Consider the following 15,195-nt stretch of genomic DNA (forward strand, 5'->3'; position numbering starts at 1 on the left):
CAAAATTCATTTTCCTCATCGTGTGTGTTTAACCCGGACATTTCCATATATAGTAGTTATATTGATTGGCTTCTATAATTAGACTGTGAAGCAATAATATGTTTAAAGAGGTAGATAGGGCTTTGGTTAAAAAAAATAAAAGAGTACAGTTTATCGACCCTGCTATCAGAACATTTTTCTCTACCAAGGTTTAGTAGGCTGCTCTAATGAAACAAAAAATCTTTAATAACTTTTGTATGGTACAGTTTTACAGTCTAAACACAACACTCCTTTCAAGATCAATATTGCAAACAGGTGGAACAGAGAAAACATGGGGCAGGAGGGCACAGAAAAGACAACACACAACACATGGAAGCCAAATAACAAACCCTAAGAACTAGAACTCCGAAAATACTAGGACAGAAACATAAATGCTAACAGTGACAACCATGAATAACAAATAATCAAGAAACAAACATTAACCAGATACAAAACACTGGGTCACCGACCCAGGACCGTGACAGTTATATTGATTGTCTTCTAATATTAGACACTGATGCAATATATTTAAAGAGGCAGATAGGCCATTGGTTAAAATCAAAGAGCACAGTTTATTGACCTTGCTATCTGATCATTTTTCCCTCCTGAGGTTTAGTAGGCCACTCTCATGAAGATATTTTTTTGTTTCAATAACTTCCTTGTCTGGAAGCTTAGTTGCTTTAACCTGTTATTACTGTTATTGTTGTCTCTGACAGTAACAGGTTAAAAGAAATCAGGATCTATGTAGTGCCTGTGACTTATTAGAGGGCACAAATGGACAACACTGTATTACCCATGCAGGCTACATTGATGCGATGTGAAGTTACATTTCAAGTGAGGTGCAGGTCAAGGTTTTCTAGTTACCCACATACCTAAATTATAATTCACCTGTCATTAACTGTTGTTTGGCTATTTCTGTTCTGAGACTGGAAAAAACGAAAGATTTAAGACATTTGTGTATACCTTCAAGTCTATAATGAGGAGTTTTGACTTGTTGACTAGTTGCAACAATATTTACAGATTCAAGCTTTTGAAACTCACTTGAAATCCGGAATTACTGATCATCAGTTAAAATGTTGTTTCCAACATTTCCAACCGCAGACAATGAATCCGTGTTAACTGACCATCAACATAATGGAACACTGGACAAACATGAGATGTGTCACCAAAATTTTACACATCACAGGTATGCTCATAGTCCATTCATCCATTTTCTTCCGCTTCTCCGGGCCAGGTCGCAGAGGCAGCAGCCCAAGCAGAGAAGCCCAGACCTCCCTCTCCCCAGCCACCTCCTCCAGCTTGTCCGAGGGAACACTCAGGTGTTCCCAGGCCACCTGGATGTTCCCACCTCAGCTAGCTCCTTTCAATGTGAAGGAGCGGCGGCTCTACTCTGAGCCCCTCCTGAATGGCCGAACTTCTCACCCTATCTCTAAGGGAGAGGCCAGCCACCCTTCGGAGGAAGCCCATTTCCGCCACTTGTATCCGCGATCTCGTTCTTTGGGTCACTACCCACAGCTCGTGAGGGTAGGGATGTACATCGACCAGTAAATTGAGAGCTTCGCTTTTACACTCAGCTCTCTCTTCACCACAACAGAACAGTACAGCGTCCGCATCTCTGCGGCTGCAGCACCAATCCATCTGTCGATCTCCCGCTCCCTTCTCCCGTCACTCGTGAACAAGACCCCAAGATACTTAAACTCCTCCACTTGGGGCAGGAACTTGTCCCTGACCCGGAGTGGGCACTCCACCCTTTTCCAGCTGAGGACCATGGCCTCAGATTTGGAGGTGCTGATTCTCTTTCCCACCACTTCACACTCGGCTGCGAACTGTTCTAAGGCGAGCTGGAGGCCATCACCTGATGAAGCCAACAGGACCACATCATCTGCAAAAAGCAGTGATAAGGTTCCTGAGACCACCCAAGTGAAAGCCTTCCACCACTTGGCTATGCCTAGAAATTCTGTCCATAAAAATTATGAACAGAATCGTTGACAAAGGGCACCCCTGGTGGAGCCCATCACCCACCAGGAACGAGTCCGACTTATTGCCGGCTATGCAGACCAAGCTCTTGCAGCGGTTGTATAGGGACTGAATGGCCCATAGCAATGGGCCAGAATCTCCATACTCCTGGTACTCCTGGAGCACCCCCCACAGGACCCCCCGAGGGACACTGTCAAATGCCTTCTTCAAGTCCACAAAACACATGTAGACTGGGTGGGTAAACTCCCATGCACCCTCAAGGATCCTTGAGAGGATGAAGAGCTGATCCAGTGTTCCATGACCAGGACAAACTGCATTGTTCCTCCTGTAGCCGAGGTTCGACTAACGGACGGACTCTCCTCTCCAGCACCCTGCCATAGACTTTCCCTGGTATTCCCTGGTAGGCTGAGGAGTGTGATTCCCCTGTAGTTGGAACACACCCTGCGGTCCCCTTTCTCAAAGATTGGAACCACCACCCCGGTCTGCCAATCCAGGGGTACTGCTCCTGATCTACATGCAACATTGTAGAGACATGTCAACCAAGACAGCCCTACAAGATCCAGAGCCTTCCTGAACCCAAGGCGGACCTCATCCACCCCAGGGGCTCTGCCAACAAGGAGTTGTTTAACTGCCTCAGTGACCTCGCCCGCAGAGATTGGCGGGTCATCCCCTTCGTCCCCAGACTCTGCTTTCTCCACAGAAGACATGCCAGTGGGATTAAGGAGGTAAGTATTTCTTCCACCGCCCGACAATTTTCTCAGTCGAAGTCGAAGTCAGCAGTGCTCCACCCGCACTATACATAGTGCAGGTAGAACACCGCTTTTGGGACATTCCATGTTCCAATTGCCAGTCTTGGTAGCCAGTCGGGGATCGGTCCGCCAGGACCTCCGCTCCTGGCCACCGCCTGGCTCACAATACACCCTCTCATTGTTATTATACAAATTTAGTTTTTAAAAAAGGATTTTGGCCTTTTAATTATATTTGGGGAAATGACACATCATAAGTCTGATAAACATGCCCCACCGGTTTGATGTTTTTGTGCAGAATTAGTGCAGCAGGATAGCGTTCCTCTTGAAGTAACAGGAGTCATTTGTGTTGTTGGTTATTTAATTTATAAATTATAAGTTGTGGGTGGTCTTGTAACAAATTTTCTCTTGTGGTATTTATTTGATGTAGTACATTTATTGTAAAAGTCTTTACCAAGTTTGGGATACAGTATTTCGTAATTAGTTGTTAAGGGAAAATCTCCCAAATAGAAGGCTGCCAAAGTAAAACAGAGACACAGTGAGACAATATAAACAATCACATGTACATGGGGTGAACGTCTCTAATGAGAGTCACACCAGTACTCTTCTTTATTGCAGTTTATATAGGCATGTAGGTTACACAGCAGACGGAGGCAGTCTCCGCCTGTTCTCAGAATATAGATTGCTTAACTGACAAATGCATATCTTACTAAACATTCTGTCCGTACTATACTAAACGTCTGCTTAAGTGGCATTTTCCGTTGCTCTTTGCACAGGAACTTGTCTTCACAGGCATTTGATAAGCATAGGCAAGGTTTCATGTTTTATCAGGGTGAGTCGTCATTCAGAGTTTACACAGTTACAAGCAAAGCATATTTGAATAATAAACAAAATCTTTTCACATTTCCTCCTGTTGTTTAACTTTCACACTAGTTAAAACACCATTGGTTTATTATCTGTGCATGATTTCTTGCAGCGCATTTTTAATCAGCACGTCATACATTGGTGTATCACAGCATTTCAGTGTCAGGGGATCATCATCATCTTCGTCCATGGGCAGTGTCAGGTATGCCTGCACATGAACTGCAACAACTTTATTAATCATTGATTGTACACATGGCAAAATACAAGAAGTAAAACAACAGAGTAGGAGTAGAAGAACTCCTACAAAAACCAGTCCTTTATTAAAAGAGATTTCCAGGAACCACTCAACAGCCAGGTAAGCCAATCCTCAGTGTTTGTGACATAGTCCTGTTGCTGAGCGTCCCTGAGTTGTTTCAGCGTGCGTAAGGCGTCGGTCATGTTGGAAGAGTGAACATTATCTGGAATGTACGTACAGCATGTGTTGTTAAAGAGTATACAGAGTCCTCCTTTCTCAGCCAGAATCATGTCCAGTGCGACTCGGTGTTGCATCACAGTTATGCGCAGGGCATCAATCTCTTCATTTTGTTGATTGTTGATTTTGCATGAGGCATTCAGGAACAGTCCAAAGCGGTAATCCAAAGTTTCAATTCTTAACATGTTCTTTCCAGTGCCCACCCATGGAAACAGTGAGTGGAGGACCTTTTGTCCGGTGGTCCAAAGCTTAAATTCCTCTGGCACATCACTGCCATAGATGGGATCATGTGGTTGTAGTGTGGAGACGTCTCGTCGTTGTCTTGTAGTCTGAGAGCTATTTACAGCTGACATCCTGAAGGTGTGGTCTGAAATGAAGATTGGGGCACAGGTGCCCGTCCATCCGGGTGGCAGTATGAAGTAGGCACGTTGTCCACACAGCCAGGCCATTCCCTGCACCCAGTAGGTGCCGTTGCTGGGCGCGGACGTGTTTACAGGTGCGCCCTCTCCGCTGGCTGTGGTTTGGTTACAGTTGGTGGTGTCGCCTAGGGTCTGTTACCGTTGTCTTGTCGGTAGCACATGGAGTGGTTCTTCCTGGGGTTTGGTCCAAGAACACTGGGAAGTGAATGGACGTGTTCGATTCGTCACGTTGAAGTTGATCCAGAAGAGCTGGTCACACGCCCGTTGTCAAGTCCAGCGTTTTCGACGGTGATTACCTCGTATTGGGGTGGTCCCTGAAACATACTAAAGAAGGTTAAGCGCATAGATGACAGAGCTTGTCTCATCAATGATGATTTTCTTATGTTGATAGCCAATGCCCATGAAGCTGGCAGCGCACTTGGCTTGTGTTTTATTCATGTAGTTTCCATAAAAAGTGGGATGTGTTGAAGTGCATGGCATGTGGGAGCAGACGTAACATGCAGTGTTATTAGGCTCTCCCTTAGTCCTGTCATGTACGTAGCGGTACCATGCGTTATTCATCCATGGGTGAATGTGGTCTTGTGTCATGTCACGGAGGTGTGAATTGTCATGCGTCCATCTCGTCCATAGATGGTGCTGTTCGTTTTCTGTACCATCCTCTAGAAACATGAGGAGTCCTGCTGAGAGTAGGAGGACAGCCACGAGGACAACAGGAGTCTTCATGGCGACCAAACACACCTAGATCCTTCAGGTAGACTACTGGCAAGAAGCAGAGGGCGGATATACCCGATCAGCCCTCCCTTCACCAGTCAGATCACCTGAAGGTAGGGGTGCCGGCGCCTATGAGTCTGGGCTGTCACTCACTTTCTTGCAGTGGCTTTGGTGAATCCAAGATGGTCTCTCTGCTATCTTACAGGCAGTTGGTGTGGTGATAAGCACTTGGTATGGGCCTTCCCAACGGGCGAGCTCCAATTCTTTCTATGGAGCACTCGAATCAGGACCCAATCACCTGGCTTCAACCTGCAAGATACTGGAGAAGATTCAGAAGGCAGTTTATTGTTCAAAACAATATCTTTGTTTTCTAGTAGCTTCGACATCCATTCTGCTAGTGTAGTTTCTCTGATTGATTTATCTAAAGGTTCACTTGTGATTGGCAGTGGAAATGGTCTGCCATGAATGATTTCAAAAGGTGTAAGTTTTTGTGAACCTTGTGTTAATCTCATCCACATTTTTACTAGGCCTATGCACTCTGGCCACGGCCTTCCTGTTTCTTCCATACATTTTCTAAGCCTCTGTTTTATTGTGCCGTTTGTCCTTTCTACTAGGCCGGCACTTTGAGGATGATAAGCACAGTGATATTTGATGTTAAACCCTAGTGCTTCAGAGACTTTGCTGATTACCTCATTGACAAAGTGTGTCCCATTATCTGATCTTATCAGAGTGGGGATGCCATATGTTGGAATAAAATGGTTACATAAGCATTTTGCTACTGAAATGGCATCTGCTTTCTTTACTGGATAGATTTCTGGCCATTTTGAGAATACGTCTATGATCACTAGAGCGTATTTTGAGCCTTAGCATTCATTTAGTTCAATAAAATCCATGTGGATTGTGTGGAAAGGATGAGGTGGTGTGGGAAAATGACCTCTCTTTGGTCTGAGATTCCCTTGTACATTGTGTTTTTGACAAATCATGCATGTTCTGACAAATTCTTTTGCTGAAGTTTCGAAATTTAGAGTGTAAAAGTGTTTTGGAGATTATATCTCCTATCCCTCCTGTTGATGCATGAAGAGTAACTCTATGTGTCACTAAGGCTGTTGTTTTGTGTAGAGATTTTGGAAGTATTGGTTTTCCTTCACAAATCATCAAGTCATCTCTTAGTTGCGCTCCACATTTCAGCCATTTCCTTTGCTCAGCTGTGGGAGCTGCTTTTTGTTCATTCTTTGTCAGTAAAATTGTTTCCCTTTGTAATTTCATAGTCATTCTTCTGATGTGCTGCACACTTGCAAACTGCTAAATGTCGCATCACATGAGGAGTTTCCTCCCATGTAAATTACTTGTGTTGCATCAATCAAGCAGAAAGCATCTCACAATTTATTGTATTACCAACTAAATTTATTGTCTGGTCACTGCTTGGTCATACCAGACTCTCTCTGTGTCTTTATTTTTCCTTCTCTGTTTTCACAAACGTTTCACCTATTGTCCTGCAGGCTGGAGAATTAAATGTCAGTAGTGGGTAAATTCAGCAGTTGATAACAAAACTATTAAGTTTTTCCTGTTTTAACACCAATGTGAGATATAGAGGCGCACATATAGTGTGTGCTCTAGTGTAAGCTGCTCTTCATTGCATGTATGTGTGTTAGCACGCTTGCATGCAGGGCCTCTGGGCCTGTCTCACCCAAAAGGGCATTTTCTTAACAGTTGCCTTTCACTCGCGTGTGTTAAGAAAGGCAAATGTGCTTGTAGCAGTTGTGAGATTATTATGCTGTCATATATTACATTATACCTGTAATCAAAATGAGTGAATCATGATACTGCTGTAGGCCACATCATACTTCTTGTGTAATCAGTATGTAGTTTTAGTTTGCATCACACTTCTGAGTTAAAAGAATGTGAAAATCATTAGATTTATTAGATAGGTTTGTATTATCCTATACTGCTGATTTACTGTGAGTTACACTGTTTCATGACATTTCATACCGCTGAGTTAAAAAGAGTATTGTGTTCAGAGAGCAGAGGCCTGTCTTTTTTTTTTTTTGTGATAGTAAAGAGCCACGGGAGCGTCACCCCCACCCTTGGTGGAAGCAGAAAAACAGGGAGCCAAGGTCATAACTCAGGCTCACAAAGAGTCAGAAAGAATGTGAATACTTAGTTTTGTGGCTGTGGCGCATTTTGTATAGCTTCTTTTCTTTGTTTAGTAGCTTTCTGCCTTCACCTGAGGGTGTGCCCTAAGCATGTGACTTCAGGTCTCCATAATTGGAGTTTATTTAAAGATAAATAAGATGATTTCATATATTGCTCGCAGATCATGCACTAGACGATATGTTGCAGTATTAGCCTGCTTCAACACTTAAACAAAACATCACTCTTTGTTTTATTATTATTATTATTATTATTATCCTGTCTCAAAACAGAAAATGAAATTGTAGTTGTTCTTGACTGAGAAACACAAAACCTCTCTTTTTTTCTTCTTTTTTTTCAAAACAAGAAACTAAGTTTTAATTTCTCAGCCTTGTCACATAAAACAAAACAGATAACCCAGCTCTCAGCTGGCTCTGGACTTATCATCATCAAGGACACAAAAAGAAAAAGAAAAAGCTGCTGCCAGAAACAGAGCAGAAGTGTGAGGAAAAAAACTGAGCTCACAGACAGCTGCATGTGTGACCTTTAATATGCAGCTTCTGCTCTAAAAAACAAATAAAAATAAAAAAATGTGTAACTTGCTCATCAGCTTGGTAGTGTCCACATATTTAATTCATTTTATTCAGCTTCTCAAACCTGTAGCTTTAGCTGTTGTATACAGGGTTTGGCTTATTAGTTGTTAGTATAGGTTTGCTCTTCACCTTAACAAAGTCTCATCTAAGATGACAGGTTTACAAGCAGGTCAAGTGTCTCTATGCACCTGATTAGTGTAGTTATTTCCTTATTTTCTTCATCTCCTATATCATTGTACTGAGTTTGAGCAAACCTTAAGCTTGAATCAGACTACTTTTAACAATCTTCCACCTCGCATCATAACTGACTGAGGTGCCTCTTCCTATTAATAGTATGTCATTATTAATGTTATCATTGTATTGTTTTTCCTTTTTTATAACAGCAATAGTATATCACAATACACTACTTTACTACTAATATACAATAGTATATTAGTTTATATTTTATTATGTATCCATCACGGGTCTGTGTGAACCTGCAGCTTCACACCTTCCCAAGCTGGAGACATTTTCCTTGGCTGAACAATGACACAGCCTGAATATGCCTTATGCATCTCTCTTTTTATTTGATATATTTTGTGTGAATTATCTGGTTTCACGCATTCTATTCATTCAGCTTGGTTGTCTTCCCAATTTTGTTTCATTGCTTTAATTTAAGTTAACCTTAATTTAACCTTTTGTTTATTCCACTTCATTCCTCTTTCCATGCTTTAAAATATTACAACTCTTGTGTATGCTTTGATTTCTTTTTAGCTTCCTTTTCAGTATTTATTTCTGCTTGGAGGGTTTCTTATAATTTAGTTAATGCATTTTCCTCCCACGTGGGACATTTAGTTTTCTTTGGATTTCTCCATCTATATGCACTAATTTGTCCGGCGCCTGGACATTTCTTTTCTAGCCACTGCTCGTCAGCAGTGAGTTTTGTTGCTTTATTACCCATTATTAGTTTATGCTTCTTTTAGCGCTTAGTAATACACACACACACCTGCGGCGCTTTCACTGGCACGAGAACAGAGAGAGGTGGCTGACACGCCCTTCTACTTTCAAGCTATTCTTGAAAGCGGTGTCACCTTTACGTGATAAAACACGACCTTCCTCTCAATTCACCAGTACTTCAGCAACCAACAGTAAACAAATCAGTGGAATAGTTCAGCCTCCTTATTGTGCTGTAGAAATCAACTTATTCCACCAAAAAAATAGACAATAAAAGACAGACAGTTTTAACGCGCGTTCACGCTACCAGCCTCTTAAGGCGAGCGTACTGCTTCCAGCCACTGTGGGCGAGCTAGGCCTATTTTACCCTTTCGGGGAGCTACCAATCACTTATGACGAGCTCAATATTTATTTTAGTGCTTCCAACCCTCTGCGGGCGAGCTGACTACCAGTCCTCAAGACGAGCTTAATGCTTCCAGTCTGTCTTGGGACGAGTCTTAAGTTTCGTTTTGCGTTTTTTGCGCAAACCTTTATTATCTCAAAGTAGTCTGTCTTACCTTGGCGCTGGTTTCTTCAGATGCACCTGATCAGCCCCCGACGGTGCGGACCACTTGTAAAACGTTGACCAAGACCCGAATTCACGCTCTTGGGTTTTATCACACACCTAGTGCGTGAGCTGCCGGCAGACTTCAACGTGGGCTTCTCGCACCGACGGGACCTGGTGAGGCGCCTTCTGTGAGAGCTGCTTTAAATAGGCCGTCTCATCCGGCTTCGAAGGACCAAGAAATGTTAAGGGAAAATCTCCCAAATAGAAGGCTGCCAAAGTAAAACAGAGACACAGTGAGACAATATAAACAATCACATGTACATGGGGTGAACGTCTCTAATGAGAGTCACACCAGTACTCTTCTTTATTGCAGTTTATATAGGCATGTAGGTTACACAGCAGACGGAGGCAGTCTCCGCCTGTTCTCAGAATATAGATTGCTTAACTGACAAATGCATATCTTACTAAACATTCTGTCCGTACTATACTAAACGTCTGCTTAAGTGGCATTTTCCGTTGCTCTTTGCACAGGAACTTGTCTTCACAGGCATTTGATAAGCATAGGCAAGGTTTCATGTTTTATCAGGGTGAGTCGTCATTCAGAGTTTACACAGTTACAAGCAAAGCATATTTGAATAATAAACAAAATCTTTTCACATTAGTAAATTGTTACTATTCCCAGATACATTACCCTCATTCTATTTTCTGAAACTGAAAATTTGAATTTTAAAGTCATATTTCCTCCTTCTCCAGGTCACTTCCTCAGAGTCAGTCAGAGTTAGAGAGACTTTATTTATCCCCAAGGGACAATTAAGAAAGATACCTTGCCAACCGTACATACAATACACAAACATCACATTGGGGAGACAGGTCAGGCTAGGTCGCACTGGCCGGTCGACCGCACGAGCAGCGGCCCGAACAATGGAAAATGCATAACATGAGGAAAGACGAGGAGAAAAAAGAACTCCCCCCAGACTGAGCTCCAACAGGGAGATCAGTTTGAGAACAGAAAAAAACACCTAAGCACATGAATCATCACATCCCACAACATAGAAGACATAAGCTTCAAAGGAGTTTGGAGGGGGTGGGGGAGTGAGTGTAGGTCTGTGTCAGTGTATATGCGTGTGTGTGTTCTGTGTTCAGCCGAGAGAAAGTGTCCCTTCACTCGGTTAGGCAAAAGTCAACAATCTTATTAGTTATTCCCGTCAGCTTGAGCATCCAGCTGGCACCGGAGGGGCGCATGAGATGAAGATGGTAGTTGTTTTGGTTAGTGCGAACAAACTGCTTCCAATTTTACAATTGGTCTAATGTCCGTCACTGGTCGCCAGGTCTCTCAATTCCCGTTCTTCTTCTCCAAAATCTTATCCATATTGCAGAGCCATGAGCTTCTCCAAGATCTTATCCATGTTGCATTCAATAAACACAGTGTGAGTACTCACAGCCCTGCCCATCATCTATCATGTCGGCCAGCCTTGTGGGATTTTGAACAGCTGTAGCCGCTTCTTGTTCTTCAATAAGCCAGGTCTGAGCCAGCTCCAATCAGCCAGAACTCTGTTATCGTTGTTCCGAATTGGTAGATGTCGTTCAGTGTCCTCCATCGAGTGTCGCCAGACACACGACGCAACCGACCATCGAGTATCCGGCAGCAAACATCTCCGCAGGGCAATCGGGCTCTCCCCAGCCCAGGAGTTTATCAGTTTCGCTAAGGGACCAGTTGATCAAATCCATAATTCTTATTTAGGTTTTTAGAGAACAAGTCTGGGAGACTCTCTGAGGGTTAGAAAATAAGCGAGACTATACAAAACATAAGAGAAGCCAAGCAGGGAAGATAAGGGAGAGGGAGATGAAGAAGGAGAGAAGTGCGACCGCCTCCGTCAAGAGCCAAGAGCCTGTTGATATCTTTGTTGCTTGACCTGATTAAAAAGTCGGCACCAGCTAGGATTATCAATGTATCTTCCACGGCTCACTCCTGGGGATTGTTGCGAAATCAGTTTTACCCCGGTTCTTTTATTCGTCGAGGGATCCAGAGATGGCACCGGAACTCAGTAGTTATTTTCACAAAACCTTTATTCATCTTCATTTAAGCATGCACTTCTAGAAGGGAAGACGAGGCCGGTGTCCCTCTGAAACAATCTTCACCTCTTTGTTAGTTACACCCAGCTTTATAGCAGCGACCCCATCATAAATCCCCCACAATGTGCTGCAAACTCTGTGTCTGTGTCTATGTGCACGAGCACGTGAGTGCCTGTGTGTGCGCGTACCCGCGTGTCTATGTGAGTGCACGTGAGTGAGTGTGCATGTGGATGTGTGAGTGTAACAGTTTAAGCACTGTGGGTGTGTGTCTCTTCCTAGGGGCCATAAAAACCATCTCCCTTCCAGACCACAGTTATCAAGTTACAATGTTGAGACCCCCACACAGGTATCCTCTGGGGAATTTCCACTCAGCATTAACTCCTCTTTGTCTTACTTTCACAGTTCAACTGGGGAGGGTCTCCTAAGATCTACTCCTAAGTTCATGACACAGTCAGGCCTTTATTTATATCCAGGGCAGTGTCAGTGTCTCTACCATAATTCTACATTCTATCTTAACACATTTCTAAACTCTAAAACAAACTAAACATTCCTACATGTCTAAACTCTAAAATAAGCTAAACATTTCTACAAATCCCCCTTTTTATCTGCCCTATGGCAGATAAAACTACACTAAATCTTTTAGCATAATGTTTTCATACTGTGACTCCCCATTTCCCAAAAGTGGCCTCCTGGTGTTGGACTTTGTATCAGATTCTCCCACAGCACGATTGATGAGTCTTACTACCACTACCACTACCTTAAATTCATTTAGGCACACCCCTAGGAACCCCAATAGCATCTCTGTATGTTGGTGATCCTATTGTAAGGTCAAATGATCCTGGTGACTGTTTAGCCAACACATGACGTCTGCACGTGGCTGTCAGTTGAGCGGTGCCGGGCTTAGCCAGCCGCACCCCCTTTTTTCCTACTAAAACGAGAGGTGCACCTATACGTACCATGGCACAGAGACCAAAAGTCCCACTAGGAATTCTAACATAGAGTCTGTAGCCACCATAATAATACAAACCAGCACGTGCCCACAGGCCTATTTCGGTGCCGGTGTCTTTTGATACCTTTCCTCTGGCCAGGTACGTCACAGTGCACCAATCGGCGATAATCTCCCCGGCCTCATGCTCATGTCTGTCAGGGAAAGACACAGTAAAGTCAAAACACGTGTAGTTGGGTCTTCTTGGCATGAATGGACCAAGCACAGTATCATTACCTATTGGTGGAAACAAACTTGCTAACATAGTACAATTACCTTCAGAAGCCGCTTCTCTGGTGAGTCTGAGCATGCACTCAAATCCCCACTGGTCTTCGGGATATAAAGGAGCTGGTTCTGTGAAAAGATGTGGGCGGGCCGCTGCACACGCCACACAATCTGAAACATTCTGTTCTCTAGCATTTTGGATGAGCCAGTCTAGCCATAAATTGCTTTCACGATAGCCAGTGGCCATTGAAATGAGCTGTTTAGGAGACCACTAGGGGGACGTCAGGAAGATGGCAGCATAAGCTTGCAGCTCCCGGTCAAAACTCGAAAGAAAACCAGAATTCGAATATTTCCACCGCTAAACCGTGTAATAAATGCCATGAAAGGTGGAAGAAGGTCAAAAAGACAAGGAAACATTAAGGATTTTGTGAAACAAGTGGAGCTGGCAAGAGGAGGCAACGCAGACATGTCCGAGAACAGCGTGCAAGGCGAGCAGATGGAAGGAGATGTAGCTAGCCACCCCCACGCAGGCTTTCAGGACATTATTAAGGAAATTCACTCACTTAAAGCTGAGTTTAAAACTGAGTTTGCCACGTTTAAGAAAGACATCAAACAAGAAATGAAGGACGAATTCGACAGCTTCAAGAAAGACATTAATATAAAACTGGCAGAAACGGCGAATGAGCTAGCTAGCCATGAGACCAGACTCGAAGAAGCTGAGAAAAGACTGGAAGAGATGGAAAGGTGGAATTTGGCCGCAAAAGACGCTCTAATCCAGTCGCTCCAGCAACAACGGAATATTCAGATGAAACTGGCTGACTTGGAAGGCCGTAGCCGACGGAACAGCATTCGCATTTTTGGCCTAAAAGAGGGCTCTGAAGGAAACTCTGTGCTGCAGTTTGTGGAAGACTTTTTGAGAGCTGAGCTTTCGCTCCCGCCGGATTCTGCTCTAAATATTCAGCGGGCGCACAGAGCTCTGGTGCCAAAACCCGGACCAGAAAACCCTCCGCGATCGGTGGTGGTTAATTTTCTTAAGTTCTCAACCAAGGAGATGGTGCTGAAGGCAGCATGGAAGAAAAAAGTTATACATCAGGATAAGCAGCTTTTCTTTGATCATGACTACGCTACCGACGTGATTCAAAAGAGGAAGGAATACGCTGGAATTAAGAAAGCCTTAAAAGAGAGAGGAATTCGCTTCCAGACGCCTCTGACCAGAATCAGGATCCACTGGGAGAGCGGCGTCAGGACATACGACAGCAGCCGGGTGGCGGCGGAGGAGCTAAGGAGGAGAGGAATACAGGTGGAGGTGCCGCAGCGGAGCGGGGAAAGCGCGATGCTGGAGGAGCGACTGCAAAACTCATTAGGATGGCAGCGATCTAACACCGAGAACTTATAAGTGAGGATACAAACATTTGAATCTGGTGGAAATGATTGAACAGTAGAATTCAGAAACTAAAGGTTCATTACTTTGTTGCTTTTCAAGGCAAGGTAGACCGGAAAGTGGTAGGTTTTATTTTTTTTTTCTCTATTTTTTTTTTTTAGGAATCTAGGTTGGATCTCACAGGGGCCCCTAATCTGAAAGGGATATACCCCCCGAACCACAGGGACACTGTGGGTAAGAAATGCGTATTTTCAGTTTCTCTTAAGTTTCTTGTTATCTTGTTCCAAGTTCTTAGAGTTAGTGTGGGATGCTATGATAGTGATAAGCCAAAAATAAAACTAAACTTAACAGTGAAAAGATGAGGAATATAACACTGGTGTCAATGGATGTCAATGGGATGAATAACCCAATTAAAAGAAGTAAAGTGATACTTAAAATGAGAAAGCTTAATGCCAATGTATATCTACAGGAAACACATCTGTCACAGGAAGAGCATGATAAATTAAAGAAATTTGGGTACAGAAATTCTTACTATAGTACCTGCAAGAAAAGTCGTAAAAGGGGGGTAGCAATACTTATTAAAAATTCAGTTAATTTTGAATGTTCTAAAGAAATTCGGGACAGTGAGGGGAGATACATTATTGTAAGAGGTAAACTAGAAGGGGAGGCGGTGACACTAATCAATCTCTATATTCCCCCTGAGTGCAACCAACAAAATGTGAAGACTCTACTTACTACAGTCATGTCAGAATCTGAAGGGACAGTGCTGTGTGCAGGAGACTTTAATGTGGTATTAGATCATAGAATTGATACAACAAGCACAAATAGAAGCAAAAACAGCCTGGCGAGAATGGTCAATACCTTTATGAAAGAGCAGGGAATGGTAGATGTATGGAGGGAACATCACCCGCTGGATAAGGAGTATACACACTACTCAAAGACTCACAACACTTACTCAAGAATTGACTATGTCTTAATGAACAGATGGGATCTACACAGAGTGACTGAATGCACAATTGGAGTGGCAGATATTTCTGATCATTGTGCCATTCATTTAAAGCTAAAGCTAAATAGTAGGCGTAGAAACACCTGTTGGAGGTTAAATCTGAGCTGTCTGAATA

General features: G+C 43.4%; 1 protein-coding gene across 1 annotated transcript in view; it reads left to right on the top strand.

The window, feature by feature from the left end:
• The window catches only part of LOC116310336 (retinol dehydrogenase 12-like), a 124,464-nt gene that overhangs the window by 96,660 nt on the left and 12,609 nt on the right, over positions 1 to 15,195 (top strand). The gene's annotated exons all lie outside the window — the stretch shown is intronic.

The sequence above is a fragment of the Oreochromis aureus genome, linkage group 9 (genome assembly GCF_013358895.1).
Source record: "Oreochromis aureus strain Israel breed Guangdong linkage group 9, ZZ_aureus, whole genome shotgun sequence".
Lineage (NCBI taxonomy): Eukaryota > Metazoa > Chordata > Actinopteri > Cichliformes > Cichlidae > Oreochromis > Oreochromis aureus.